At 44.0% G+C, this 14771-nt stretch overlaps 1 long non-coding RNA gene across 1 annotated transcript in view; it reads right to left on the bottom strand.

Moving 5' to 3' along the window:
- LOC126998694 (uncharacterized) overlaps positions 1-14771 on the bottom strand; it is a 112882-nt gene that overhangs the window by 40953 nt on the left and 57158 nt on the right. Inside the window, exon 3 of the long non-coding RNA XR_007752971.1 lies at positions 4608-4665. This is a non-coding gene — a long non-coding RNA (uncharacterized LOC126998694). The remainder of the gene's footprint in view (positions 1-4607; positions 4666-14771) is intronic.

The raw sequence follows: 14771 nt of genomic DNA, 5'->3' as shown, positions 1-14771 counted from the left end.
TAGAAGGAGGAGGAAGAAGAGGCGGGAAAGGATAATAAATGTCTGAATAAAGAAACAAACAAAACCGAAGAGCATAAACATGAGGACAAAACAATAACAAAAGACAATGCGAGAAGTAGAAAAAAACGAAGTGGGTCAGTCGGGTTGGATCGGTAAGAAGGGGAGGGTGGATGGGGCGAAGCGAAGGGGAGAGCGCGCGGTGGAGAGGAAACGATAGAAGCACGGGAGACGAGAGGAGAGGCGAGGAGGGGAAGGCGAAGGGCGGAAGGTCGGAATAGTTACCTTAATGAATATCAAGTGAGGTCTGGGACGCAAAGGGGCCGCACTGAGGAGCTGGTGGGCCGCCATCACCTCCTGGCCCTATTACCTGCCACCTATTTTACCCCCTGCTAAAACACCTGTTGGTTCACCTTCCGGTACCTACGACCCTCTCTATCTTTCCATCTATCTACCTTCTCTCTCTATCTCACCTTCCGCTTACCTCCTCTCTCTCTCTCTCTCTCTCTCTCTCTCTAACTTCCTCCTTCTCTCTCTCTCCTAACAAAGAAGATAGGCTTTACTAATGAATACTAATACAACAAAGTAACTTATGTTGTCCAGTTTTGTGTATAAGCCAAAGGAGAATGTTGAAAGTCCACAGTGTTTTAATATCGAAATAAAGCACATCCCTCCAGAGAGAACACATCCCCATCCCTGCACCGCTGTCCAATATTCGCCCCTTCCTAACTATCGTCCTTCTGTCATCATTTTGTCACTACAGTCCAATTTATCCATATTAACTATCGTCTTTCCGAAACCACTGTCCAATCTTTGCATGTTCCCTGTCTGTCTTTTCGAAATAACTGTCCAATGTTTGCATGTTCCAATACTGTCTTTTCGAAACCACTGTCCAATCTTTGCATGTTCCAATACTGTCTTTTCGAAACCACTGTTCATTTTCTGCATGTCTCACTGCCGTCATTTTGAAACCACTGTTCAATCTTAACATGTTCCACTACTGTGTTTCCGCCATCACTGTCAAATTTGTACCACTGTTTCAATACTGTCTTTTCGCCACCACTGTTCCATTTTTGCATGTTCCACCACTGTCTTTTTGCCACCACCGTCCTTTTTTGCATTTCCTCGACTGTCTTTTCGTCGCCATCGTTTCATCTTCGCATGTTTCACTACCGTCCTGTCGTTACTGCTGCCCCGTTCGCACCAATATTCATCAGGCATCCCTATCCTCCTCCTCCTTCTCCTCCTCCTCTTCCTCCTCCTCCGTCCTTCATCATAGTGCTTTGTCATTTTTCGTCCCCACGTCACACCACTCTTTGCCTCCCCCATTCCCCCCCCCCGCACTGCCGCAGCCGCGTCATTTCAACTTGCTCGTCGCTTCTTTTCTTCGTTTCACATCTCTCATATATTTGGCCCAGAAAAGAGTAAACTTTACACGCCGCCTCGACATTATCAAAGTGGAAATCTGTCGAGCATATTGTGAGGGGAAAAAAGTAAGTGTTGAAATATTCCAATCCTTCTCTCACAATTCCGTCGTAATTGAATGAAAAGTTTTTGATTCACTTTTAATAAGGAAAGTTTCCCGGTGGCGCGAGGCTGGATCAAGAATTTCCCTTCAGGAGAGAGCGAGGGAGCGAGGGAGCAGGGCGAAGCTGATCTCGTTAGTGCTGGCAACGCTGCGCCTTATTTTGTTAAGGCTGCCACGACACGACTTTATTACACAAACTTACCGCCCCTGCCTTGCCTTGCCTTGCCTTGCCTCGCCTCGCCTCCCACGCCGCGTATAAAGGAATGATACTAATTAATAATGTCGTTATAACTTTCGCCTTGTGGATCTCACCTCCCTCGCGGACTTCCTGGCTTTCCTTTCCCTTCTCCTTCCTTCCTTCTTGGTTATCAGTCGTTCTGGGACTACGCTAACACACACACACACACACACACACACACACACACACACACACACACACCAGCTAATTGACTGAATGATTGACTCACTGACTGACTGACTAACTGGAGGAAACACATTAGGACTACACACACACACACACACACACACACACACACACACACACACACACACACACACACACACATAGACCAGCCTGACTAACTAATTGACTGACTGACTGATTGACTGACTAATTGAAGGAACCTCCCCAACCTCACTACCTCCAACCCGCTTCCATTTCCGTCCTTCCCACCCGCCAGACTTCCCCGCCGCCTGAGTTGTGGCGGTGATCGGGAGGCGACGCGCGGGAAATATTGCAGTTACTGATGGGCGAAAGAGGTGATAAACGAGAGATTTGGACGGAGGAACTTTGGGCGCCGAGTAATACGGACCATATTTTCTGCAGCGCCCGCCCACCCGCCCTACCCACCCAAGCCAGTGATCGGTTACTACGTCGCGTGCAACTGTGCAGTGTTTCATCGTGCGATTGTTTGCCGACTCGTTGGGAATCAGACTAGCCGTTATCGGTCACAGCTTAAGAAAGAGATAGAGAGACAGACACATACAGACGGACAGATAGCTAGATAGAGAGGACAGTTTAAAAAAAGAGATAGAAAGACAGACAAATAGATAGATAGAGAGCAGAATTCAAAAGATAGATAGACAGACAGAAGGACAGATAGCTAGATAGAGGGCGCAATTTAAGAAAGAGATAGATTGACAGACAGGACAGAGATAGATACAGAGAGTTAATGTGTTTCTCTGGTAATACTGGATTCGTCACGGTGTAGATCAGAGCTTTGGGAACAGCGCCGATGCCTCCCCCGCCTCCTCCTTCGAACCCCCGCCTCTCCTCTCCCTCTCCCCGCCCCTCGCCCCTTGTTCAGTCAAGCCAAGGACAATACTCTCATTGAGCGTCTACGACAAACAAGTTAACGCGTCGCATTATTGCGTGTTACAAACGGCACACGACTTCCAATTATAACGCACGAGCTGATTAACGCTTCAAACGAGCCTAATTATAGATTTTGATGAATAGTAAACAAAGCGTTTTTTTGGATTCCAGCACAGAACCCATTTCACTGCAGGGCGCGTCGCTACGTTGTGCCTCATCGTGCAAGCCGATACTAGATTTGTCATTTGTATGTGGATTGCTTTCAGAGGGGCTTTTTTGTTGTTGTTCTCCTTGACAATACTGATGTCTGTCCGTCCGCTCAGCATAAAAGAAAATAGAAATGAGCGGACAAAACGAGAGATCAGTTCCGGATGGTGAGGTGTCTTGGAATGCTCCCTTTCCACTTATTTACTTATCTATGTATCTATCTATTCATCTGGTCACGTTAGCAAGTGTGAGGGTAGCGACGCGGAACCTTGCCCAGTACCCTTTTATCACTGATCCACGAAATTGGAGGGAAGCTAAAAATTCAGGTCAATCAGCGGCTTCATTTCCAGACTTCTAAAACCAACACCAAAACCAAAAAAATAAAAAAAAAAATAACTAAGAAAAATTGAGCGTAATGAATGCCCAAAACGCCAACGAAAACCTTGTCGTCATATATGTGTCCTTGGGCAGGGAAATGTTTATAAATACGAGCAATATATGTGTCACGAGGGAGTCAGTGTCCTCTTGCTGCTGCTGCTGATGATGACGATGATAATGCCTCCCACGTTCGCTCAAGGGAACAGCAATTAAGAAGGAATGATGAGACCCAAATGTTTTAGTGTTATTATTATTATGATTATTACTAATGATGTACGAAATTAGAGGGAAGCGAAAAATTCAGGCCAATCAGCTGCTTCATTTCCAGACTACTAAAACGAACGCCCATAAAAAAAAAAAAAAAAAAAAATCGAACTAATAAAAAGAAAAGATTGAGCGCAATGATAAAGAAAGAAAAAAAAAACATACGTAACAATGATTAAACTCGAAATCTGAGAAACTAAAAATAATAAAAAATACAAGAATACAATTGCAAAAAAAAAATAAAAGGGCAGAGTTAAGCTGGATATACATTACAGAGTGCGACAAGTACAGTGAATTAGCCTTTTAAAACCTAAAAAAAAGCAAAGGCGAACGAGCGGTTTAATTAAGTTCAAGCAAATGAGAGAGAGAGAGAGAGAGAGAGAGAGAGAGAGAGAGAGAGAGAGAGAGAGAGAGAGAGAGAGAGAGAGAGAGAGAGAGAGAGAGAGAGAGAGAGAGAGAGAGAGAGAGAGAGAGTAAGCAAGCGAGCGAGCGAGCCAGAGAGAGAGACGGAATCACACAGGAAGTTCCGAAAGCATTCCTCTCTTCTATCGGCAGTCAGGGTTCCAATAGCTCTGTTTTAGTGGCCTCAGGACGATTACCGAATATTTGACCTCAATTTAATAGGCACACTTTCCCGGGGCGTCCGTCGCTTCACCGCTGATGAGAAAAAAATAATAACCTTCGAATTAAAAAAAAAAAAAAGAAAAAAGAAACCACGAATGCAAGTTTTCAAGGGTGACATATGCAAACTGAATGGCGATGACGGGTGACTGCACTCGTGTGTGTGTGTGTGTGTGTGTGTGTGTGTGTGTGTGTGTGTGTGTGTGTGTGTGTGTGTGTGTGTGTGTGTGTCGCTCCCTTCCTCCCATACATCCCTGCCTACCCTAACACCCCCTCAGGGAAATCAACGAGACTTACCTTTCCTTCCTCAGTGGTCCAGGTGAGTTCCTTAACAGCCCCGGCGTCCCCTTGTTGTCTGCGAGTGTGAAAATTATCTATTGAAAGTTTGGTTCAAGATTCAAGGGTATATAACACAAACAAACATACACATACACAAACACACACACACACACACACACACACACACACACACACACACACACACACACACACACACACACACACGAAAAAAATATAATGCTTGGTCTTTCATTTCCTTTGATCATTCCTTTCATTGTTCTCAGCGACAAACACAACGGCGGGGCAGGTCATGGAGGCCCAAACATCGCGCTTCATTGGTAAATTTTGGGTCATGAAATAATAAAAAAAGGGACCAGAAGCTTTTATAATCATCGTCATTTTCTGCTGCTCCTTTTGCTAATCCGCCTTTTTATCTTTATTTTTTAATTTTTTCTTGTTTTCTTACATTTAATTTATTTCCATTCACATAGGTAGGTTTGGTAATGCGCTTTTATCTTGACTTATTTTCTTGTTTTTCGTATACTTATTTCCATTCACATAAGTAGGAATGCTAATGCGCCTTTTTTTATTTCTGTTTTTTCTCTTTATTTATGTTTCTTCTTGTTTTTCGTACGTTTATTTCCAGTCCCTTTGGTTTGGAAGTTCACCCTTCTGTCTCAGGATTGCCTTAATGATGACGGGGTTCTGGATACGGATAATCATTATTTCAGAACCAGACTTTTGTTTTTAGTTCAAGACACTATAAATGACACCAGATTCCGCGTATTCCAACATCAAAGCTAAGAGAAGGCGTCCAGAAAAGAAGCGTGAGGGACGTAGGTTGGGAGGGATGCTGGTAGTGGTGGTGGTGGTGGTGGTGGTCAGGGAGGCGAGGGAAGGGGAGGGAACAGGTGAAGGGAATATATACGTCTCAGCCTTGTTTTTGGTGTACCGACGCTTGCTTTTCCCTTACAGCTTATATTCTGTTCTTCCTGGGATGTGTAGTCTGATTTTCTCGTGTTAACTAGAAAAAAAATGGCTTTGTCCTTTACGTTTCTTCTCCTCCGGGCGTCTTAAAAGGTCTCTCTTCTCAGGCCATGTAAGCAATATGTTCTTCCTTTTATCTACACCTTCGTTAGCACTCCACACATGTGATCAATTATTAGCGACTGGCAGACGAAGGATTGAAAGAAAAGGGGGTGGCTATTCTTCTCACGACGACGTATCACTCACCAGAAGCTCGTCAACAATAGCTTCTTACTTCATCTCAAACATGTCATCCATTATTAGTGACTAAAAGAAATAGAATTGAGAGAAAAGAGTCATAGCTTTTTCTTTCGTATCCTTTACCAGAGGAACTGAAAGCAAAGGGCGAAGATATTCCTCCTAACAGCGACGTATCAATTACCATAAACTCTTCGGTCCCGAGGTCCATATTTTCAAACGCATCGGGCTCCTTTACGACTATTTTCCAAGGCCTCAGAGAAGATTAACCTAGTTTCCATGGGTGCTTTTCCGTCCATGGTGCAGAAGTCGTGTAAAACTATCACCGGCATCACAAAACAGTCCATGAAAAACCCTGCAACTTCTACGAGAGGCTTTACAAACAAGTGAAGTGAGGCCACGGTACATTTGAGCCTGTCCCGGGCATCATTTTCTTTTTTACTCTCCATCCCTTCCTTCCTTGCTCCATCTCTCCTGTTGGTTTTCTTTTACTTCTTCCTATGGCTGTTTACTCTTTCTCCCTTCTCCTCTTTGCTTCCTTTCTTTTCTCTTTTCCACTGTTGCCGTTTTCATCTCAAAGTCTTTTTCTGGGATAATTTTTTTACTCTCCATCCCTTCCTTTCTTCCTCCATCTCTCTTTCTCTCATGTTGGTTTTCTTCTACTTCTTCCTACGGCTGGTTACTCTTTCTCCCTTCTCCTCTTTGCTTCCTTTCTTTTCTCTTCTCCACTATTGCTGTTTTCATCTCAAAGTCTTTTCGTGGCATCTTTTTTTCTACTCCTTAAGGCTTCGTTCTCGTCTGGTTTCGGATCGGAGACTGACTGACTGCCTCGCTGCGACAGATACCCTTGAAGACGCATCGCACACGTGGCCTTTGACGTGCGACTTTTCCTTGCTGCCTCACCCCTCGATCTTCAGGTCTTACCACCGCTCTTGTGTTCCCTGTTCCCGCTCACTGCCAGCCAAGCGTATCAGGAACATTACTGGGCTGAATGTCGCGGGTGCCTCCATGTTCATGCATTGGCGGCGAAGTCAGCAGAAAATTTAATGAAGCTGATTTGGTATTCGCCGTCCAATTTTACTTCAACGGTTTTTTTCTTATTCCGCTTCAAATTAACTTCTGACTCGTGTCTAATTACTGAAATGTTTCGCGTTCTCTCTCTCTCTCTCTCTCTCTCTCTCTCTCTCTCTCTCTCTTTGCGTTCCTTTATCGGTCTTTGCGGCGTAGCGGAGGGTGGTAGTGGTGGTTGCATGCTTGCCTCCCTTCGCTACAAGCTGCTTCTGACATCACTGGTGGCGGCGTCTGTCCTTATTCCTTTGCCTACTGGAGCATGTCAGTCTCATCATTTTTTTTCCTTCAAGGCATCCATTCAAGCTCATAAGCCTATTACCGTGTGTGTGTGTGTGAGAGAGGAACCTGTGCGCCGCCTCACAACGTAGTTCAAAGTCTCTACAGCAGCTGCCATTGCCCTCCCCGTTACTCCCACGTCGTGATACAAACAAACGCAGCATTGTATAAATAGAAAGCCCAATTTAAATTCAAACAGTTATTTCTATCATTGGATTTCGGATAAAAGTGTTTAGAATCATATGTACACACTAGTTTTATTTTGTTTTGCATGAATTTGTGTTGATGGTGTATTCATCCGGTGTGTGTGTCTGTGTGTGTGTGTGTGTGTGTGTGTGTGTGTGTGTGTGTTCGTAGCCCTGATGTGTTCCCTTCAGTCAGTCAGTCAGTCAGTCAGTCATTCGGTCAATCAGTCAGTCATTTAGCTCATGTGTGTGTGGTGTGTGTGTGTGTGTGTGTGTGTGTGTGTGTGTGTGTGTGTGTAAGAATTATATATTTTTGATGCAAACTCTTCATTTATAGGAGCAGCGAGTAGCGGGCTTTTTTTTATTAATGTTTACTTTTTTGTGCCCTTGAGCTGTCTCCTTTGCTGTAAAAAAAAAAAAAAAAAAAAAAATTCTTTCCTTTCAGTCCATTTAAAACAAACACCGGCAAATGCTTCACGCTCTTTTGATTTATGCACTCAGCGACGCTACTACATTAACTGTTTTGTATCCGTTCATTTATATCTTGCATTTTTAACAGTCTCTTTTAATATTACATTCCTATTTATATCCGTCTGTATCTGTCTGCTTGTCTTTTATAAACATGTGTCGGTCTAACCTTTTCAGTACATATTTTTCAAAGACAGACAGACAGAGGGACAGAAAACGCAGTAACAGCCTCCATTGGTCTGTATTTCCTCCTGCCTACGACTTAAAATCCGTCTGCCTGTCTTTTGTAGCAATTTGTCTGTCTAACCTTTCACTACATAATTTTCATCGGCAGACAGACGGACAGATAATGCACTAACAGCCTCCCTTCGTCTGTATTGCCTCCTGCCTACGGCTTAAAACTCTTTCCAGATTGGAGTTTCAAGGCACCTCTCCTTCCAAAACTGACCCCTCATTTGTCTACTCATCTCTACACTCTTTTACAGGAACAGCGCATATATAGCGATTTTTTTTTGCTTGATGGACAAAACGACTGAGAGGGAAACAGACAAACACGTGCAACCACATACAGCTCCCCCCTCCCCCACAAACACAAACACACACACACACACAACTCTCTTCCCCTCACACACGAACACAGGCAGTCACCCATCGCATGTCGTCGGCGCAGGAACAAGAGAAGCTAATGATGATGTTATATGGAGTGCTTTCTCACGTTCATCAGGAGAGTGCCCCCGAATGTAGGTCTTGCTTGCTAGTATGTGACGGCAACGCTTCGCAATTAGAGGACCGATTGAGTGAGGACGACCAGCGGAATGTCATCAGGCAGGACACACACTTCGATGGCAACTTTGATTGTTGGGGAAAAATAGAGCAAAAAGGGGTTTGTAGGAATTTGAGAGACTGTTGGGTGAAGGTAAATGAAGAAAAACGATGATAATGTAAAAAAGAAGAGTTTGTAAGGAAATTGAGAGACTACTGAGTGAAGGAAAACAAAGAAAAGCGACGATAATGTACCCAAATTATAACGAGATTTTTTTTTTATAGTTATGGATAAAATCGATAATAATTGATGTTTGTTTGCAATAGCCATGAGTCATAAGCCAGAAAATACGATGTTCTGGGTACGATAATCTGACAACGTTGCTCTCCACCCGAACTTGGTCTCTCTATTAGCCTCACGTTCTTTCCGGCTATGTTCGGAGCAGCGTCTAGCGGGATTTATACTGTTGCTCTTTTGTTTTTGTCCCTTGAGCTGTCTTCCTTACAGCCAAAAATCATAAGAAACAGACAGGCAATGCAACAGCTTCCATCCTTTCTCGTGCTGCCTCTCCCAACAACAAGGATATTAGTATAATTTTAAAGAGCGTCATAGAGTGACTATACACCAGACTGCAAGGGAAATGATGTAAATGGGATAATGAAGGAAAACGGAGGAGTCAAATTTTAGCTTGTCTTAGTTATAATTTAGGTTAATGGATGTCTGTGTGTGAATGCAGTGAAATATTTAGGGAAAGGGAATGATGTTAATGAGACAACTCTGATGATGAGGCAAGGAAGGAAGGAGGAGTCGGGTTCAAGCTTGTCTTAGGGATAATTTAGGTTAATGGATATGTGTGTGAAGGAAGTGAGAGAGAGAGAGAGAGAGAGAGAGAGAGAGAGAGAGAGAGAGAGAGAGAGAGAGAGATAGAGAGAGAGAGAGAGAGAGAGAGAGAGAGAGAGAGAGAGAGAGAGAGAGAGAGAGAGAGAGAGAGAGAGAGAGAGAGAGAGAGAGAGAGAGAGAGAGAGAGAGAGAGAGAGAGAGAGAGAGAGAGAGAGAGAGAAATATACAACACTTGGAAGGAACAGAACAAGAGGTATTGGGACAGATGTGTGTGGGGTGTGCATGCATGTGTGAACGAACGAAAACACACACACACACACACACACACACACACACACACACACACACACACCAACCTCCACCTCCTACCCATCCCCACACGCTTGTACGTATACTACCACACAGCGTTCATAGCCCTTTATAGCGAACTGGCGAGCGAGCTGAGAAACTCTTATACACGATCCAGAATGAAAGTGTTACCGCCTGAAAGCCTGCCTGCGCGTCCTGAATTATTGATATCAGATAACTATTGGCGCGAGGGGGGGAATTGCTTTTATATCCGACAAAATAGAATAGAATTGAATGAAAATAAAATAGAGAGAGAAAGAGAGAGCAAACTGGCCGGGAATATAAATTTGACGTAAACGAAAAATACGAGAAGGCCTGAATCGTTAGGCTTAAGGATAATGGCGATTTTGATGGCTTGGTCACGTTGGAGAGAGAGAGAGAGAGAGAGAGAGAGAGAGAGAGAGAGAGAACGGAAGAAAGGAAGGACTAGAGGAAACAGAAAAGGAAATAAGAAAAGATGAAATGAAGAAAAGAAAGGAAGGCAAAACGCGGGTTGGAAAAGGGAGACTGTCTTTGTGTGCGTGCGTGTGCGTGTGCGTGTGTGTGTGTGTGTGTGTGTGTGTGTGTGTGTGTGTGTGTGTGTGTGTGACGCAGCGGGAAAAGGCGAAATTGTGTGGAATGATGAGTGTGTTGACGAGGAAAAAGCTGAAAGGTGGAAACAAAGGTGAGACGTGATAAACAGGTGAGGGAAGTGTGGAATTAGGAAGAAGGAAGGAAGAAAGGAAGGAAGGAAGGAAGGAATGCCGGAAAGGAAGTGACGGAGTGAATGCTTCTTATTTTCTTCTTGTTCTTTTGCAGTTTCGTTCTCTTTTTTTTTCTTCCATATTCTTGCTTCCTATTTTCTCCCTTTTCCTTCCTCTTTTTCTTAATTTTCCTTTTTTGTCTTTTTCTGCTCTTGGATTATCGTTCTTTATTTTCTTTTTTCCATGTTTTTTCTTGTCCTCACTCTCCTTATCTCCCATATTCTTGTTTCTTTCTTTCTTTTTTTCTTTCGTGTTATTGTTCCATACTTATTCTTTATTTTCGTTTTCATATTCTTCTTTATTCCTTTTTCTTCTTCTCCATATTCATCTTTGTATTTATCCTCTTCCTCTTCTTGCCTCTCCCCTCTCTTTCTTTACATCTTCCATATTCTTATTTATTTTTCCTTTCGTCTTGTTGTTCTTGCATTTTCGTTCTTTATTTTCCCTTTTCATGTTTCTTCTTCATCTTCAGCTTTATCTTCCTCTTTTCCTTCCCTCTTTCCTCTCTTTCTTTTCATCTTCCATTTTCTCCTTTCTGCCTTTCTCCTTTTGTTTTGTTTTTCTTGCCATTTCGTTCTTTATTTTCGTTTCCAAGTTTTCATTTCTTATTTTTTTACTCCTCCTTTATCTTCATCTTTATCTTCTTCCCTCTTTCCTCTCTTTCTTTTTATCTTCCATATTCTTGAATCTTTCTTTTCTCTATTCTTGCATTTTAGTCTTTTCTCTTATTCTTTTATTTTTCTTTTTTTTATCTCTATCTTCCTCCTTATCTCTCCTCACCTCCTGCCTACCTGAGTGGAGAGAAACGCAAGTGAGGAGAGTTGAGATGGGCTCCTCCTCCTCTTCCTCCACTTCATTAACCTTCTTTTCTCTCTCCATCATCATCAAATTCCTCTTTTTGTTCTGCTCCTTCCACTATCTCTTTCAACACTTGTGGAAATGAAAATATATCAGCATCATCTTTTCTCATTCATACACTTCTTTATCTTATTTTCTTATTTCCAGCTTGACAGATATGCAGATGCGGAAGAAAATATAGCTACCTCTTCCTCAACATCTTTTTCTTCTTCCACTTTCCAGGGCAATGAATGAAGATAAACGTATATGCGAAACTCTACCTAATGAAAAATCTTCCTGTTCTTCAATTTTTCATCCTCCTTGTTCCGTGTCCTTGATCTACCTCATATTCCTGCTTCATCATGTTAATTTCCCCTTACTCTTCTCCATATGTCATCCAGGCGAGGGACACAGACACAGGAAGTGGCTGGAGGGAGAGAGGGAGGTAGGTAAAGTGAGCGAGGTGAGGTGCTGAGACTGGGTGCTGAGGGATTGCTGGGTGGCTGGCATGGACCGCCTCCCACTAGTTGTCGCTCCAACGGGGTCACTATTCCATCCCGCCAACCCATGATTGCTTCCGATTGCTGCTTGGCCCAGTTCATGCAGCGTTTCTGTGTGTGCCTGTGTGTGTGCCTGTGTGTGTGTGTGTCAGTGCTCGGCACTTGCGGTACTTTTTGCGGTACTGAGGCACTGCGGTACTACCACACTACCAAACCGGTACCGCAGTACCGCAGAGGATTGCTGATAGTACCGGAGTACCGATACCGCGTTCAAATTTCCTGCGGTACTTTTCGCGGTACCGGCAAACACTTTTTGGTAATTGGTGTCGCAAAGCTATTTTTTTCTCTTTTTAAGTGCTTCTTTAGAAACCAGGTACCGCAGTACCGCAGTACCGCAGAACGCACCAGGGGGGGCGGGAAAAGTACCGGGGTACAGCGGAACGCACTGGGCATGCTGAGGTACAGCAGTCCCGCGTAACGCACTCCGAAACTTTTGGTACCGCGCCCACCACTGGTGTGTGTGTGTGTGTGTGTGTGAGAGAGAGAGAGAGAGAGAGAGAGAGAGAGAGAGAGAGAGAGAGAGAGAGAGAGATAGAGAGAGAGAGAGAGAGAGAGAGAGAGAGAGAGAGAGAGAGAGAGAGAGAGAGAGAGAGAGAGAGAGAGAGAGAGAGAGAGAGAGAGAGAGAGAGAGAGAGAGAGAGAGAGAGAGAGAGAGAGAGAGAGAGAGCGTGTGTGAGGTAACTTTTCCTTTTTCCCCCCCTTTTTTTTTAGTCAATATTCCATTCCTCTCGGCAGCGTTTTTTCGGAATATATATTTTTTTTAATCACCTGGCGAGCTACACTTTTTTTTCCCACCCTTCCTGACGCCGCTTTATTAAATTCTCGAGCGAACAAAACTAAGCCGGAGCGAGTTATGACCAACGAGCCAATTTAGCCGCGTGAGGAAAGACCAGTTTGTTTGCCTGTTTATTTGTTTGCTTGTCTTCCTCCTCCCGCCCCACACAGATATCGGAGAGTATGTGTGTGCGGGAGAGAGAATTTTAACTTAGAGTGACTGCCTTCTGTTACGTTGGCATTCCGGGGTCTCGTTACATGGGGCGACGTTAGCGCAAAGGGGGATGGGATGAATCTCTTAGGAATCAAGGAGGGTACTTATTAGGGGAGTGAAAGAGCGAACGGATTGGTGGCGGTGTTGTGTTAAGCTTTGAACGGAGGCTTTATTTTTATCTATTTTTAGTTTTTGGGTTATTCGTTGCGCCACAGTCTTGTTTTATAGGGGGAGGAAGCTGGTTTATGACGCTGTTAATTATGAATACGACAGCAAAATAACAACTACCACTACCACTACTACTACTACTACTACTACTACTACTACTACTACTACTTCTTCTACTAATAAAACTAGCGGGAATCGTGGATATATCACGGTAAACCTCGTAATCCTCTTTAAAATCTCTTAATTCTCTTCCTCCTCCTTGTAAACCTCTTCTAAACGTCTTAATCCTCTTCTGAAACTCGTAATCCTCTTCCATTTCCTTTTAATCCTCTTCTAAACCTCTTAATCCTCTTCCTTTTCTTCTTAATCCTACCCCTTTTCCCCTTAATCCTCTTCCAAATCTCATAATCCTCTTCCACCTCCTCGTATACTTATTGTAAATCTCTTAATCCTCTTCTAAAACTCGTAATCCTCTTCCATTTTCTCATAATCCTCTCCTAAACCTCATCTTTTTCCTCTTAATTCTCTTCTAAACCTCTTAATCCTCTTCGAAATCTCTTAATCCTTTTCCTCTTCCTCGTAAACATCTAAGGTATGATACCATGGCCGTAGGAACGAACGAAGCTACAGTCAATGTGAAGATATTATGATACCAAGTAAAAATGTGTAGTTGTGATTGAAAGGCCGGAGGAAGGAACGAAGCTACAATCAATGTGTAGATATGATACCAAGTGAAACTGTGTAGTTATGATACAAAGGCAGGATAACGGGGTCGAGGCTGTCAAATTCTTCGAGATGACGGGGTCGAGGCTGTTACCAAGGATACCAGGTAATACCACCATCTCGTCAACGGTGTGTCACGTCTCCAATAACTTGTCTGGATGATTTTTACAGCTCAGAGAACAAACGATAATGGTAGTAATGGTGATGACGATAACCACTAATAATAATAATAACAATATCTCAGACATCCTCCTCCTCTATCTTTCCCTTCAACAGTCCCACACAAACCCAGCACTTCCGATGAGGCTACACGCGTGGACAGTGACTACGGCGAAATATTACGTACAGAGACAATTTAATTAACAGACATTTAAACGTTCCTCCTGCTCGTGCTGCGCCTCATCACTCAAACATGTCCAGCCTGTTGTTTCTCCGGATTCCGACGCTTCAGGCTTCGTCCGGGGGCGTCAACAGGAGCGTCCCGCCTACTCGTGGACCCCGGGAGTTTGTTGTGGTGCGGAGCGGTGGGTGGCCTCGTCCTGATATGCTTAACGTCGGGTCCATAATGATGTGGCCACGGGAGTCAGATTATTCACTGGGGCTGTTGATGCATATGCTGTTTGTGCACGTGTTGATGTTTCTATGTATATTGATGCTCCTCCTTCTCCTCCTCCTCCTCCTACTACTACTACTACTACTACTACTACCATGACTGCTGCTTGTTTCGCTGCTGCTTCACACAATATCGCCGCTGCTGTTGCTTGTGTCACTATATCACGCACACTTTTTTTCAGACAACATCGCAGGCAGCGGCGCCATTTGATATCACGGAAGCACTTCGCCCTTGACCCGGCAGACGTGTGGATGCAATTAATCTGACACGCAGCGACATGCATTCCCTCAGCACCACCCGCCTCGTGCCACGCCGCCGCTGGTGCTCCGGGGTCAGGGGCACTAGGGTCGACTAACATGGTGGTGTAGCGTTGAC

The sequence above is a fragment of the Eriocheir sinensis genome, chromosome 14 (assembly GCF_024679095.1).
Source record: "Eriocheir sinensis breed Jianghai 21 chromosome 14, ASM2467909v1, whole genome shotgun sequence".
Classification (NCBI taxonomy): domain Eukaryota; kingdom Metazoa; phylum Arthropoda; class Malacostraca; order Decapoda; family Varunidae; genus Eriocheir; species Eriocheir sinensis.
This window is presented reverse-complemented; position numbering and strand designations above follow the sequence as displayed.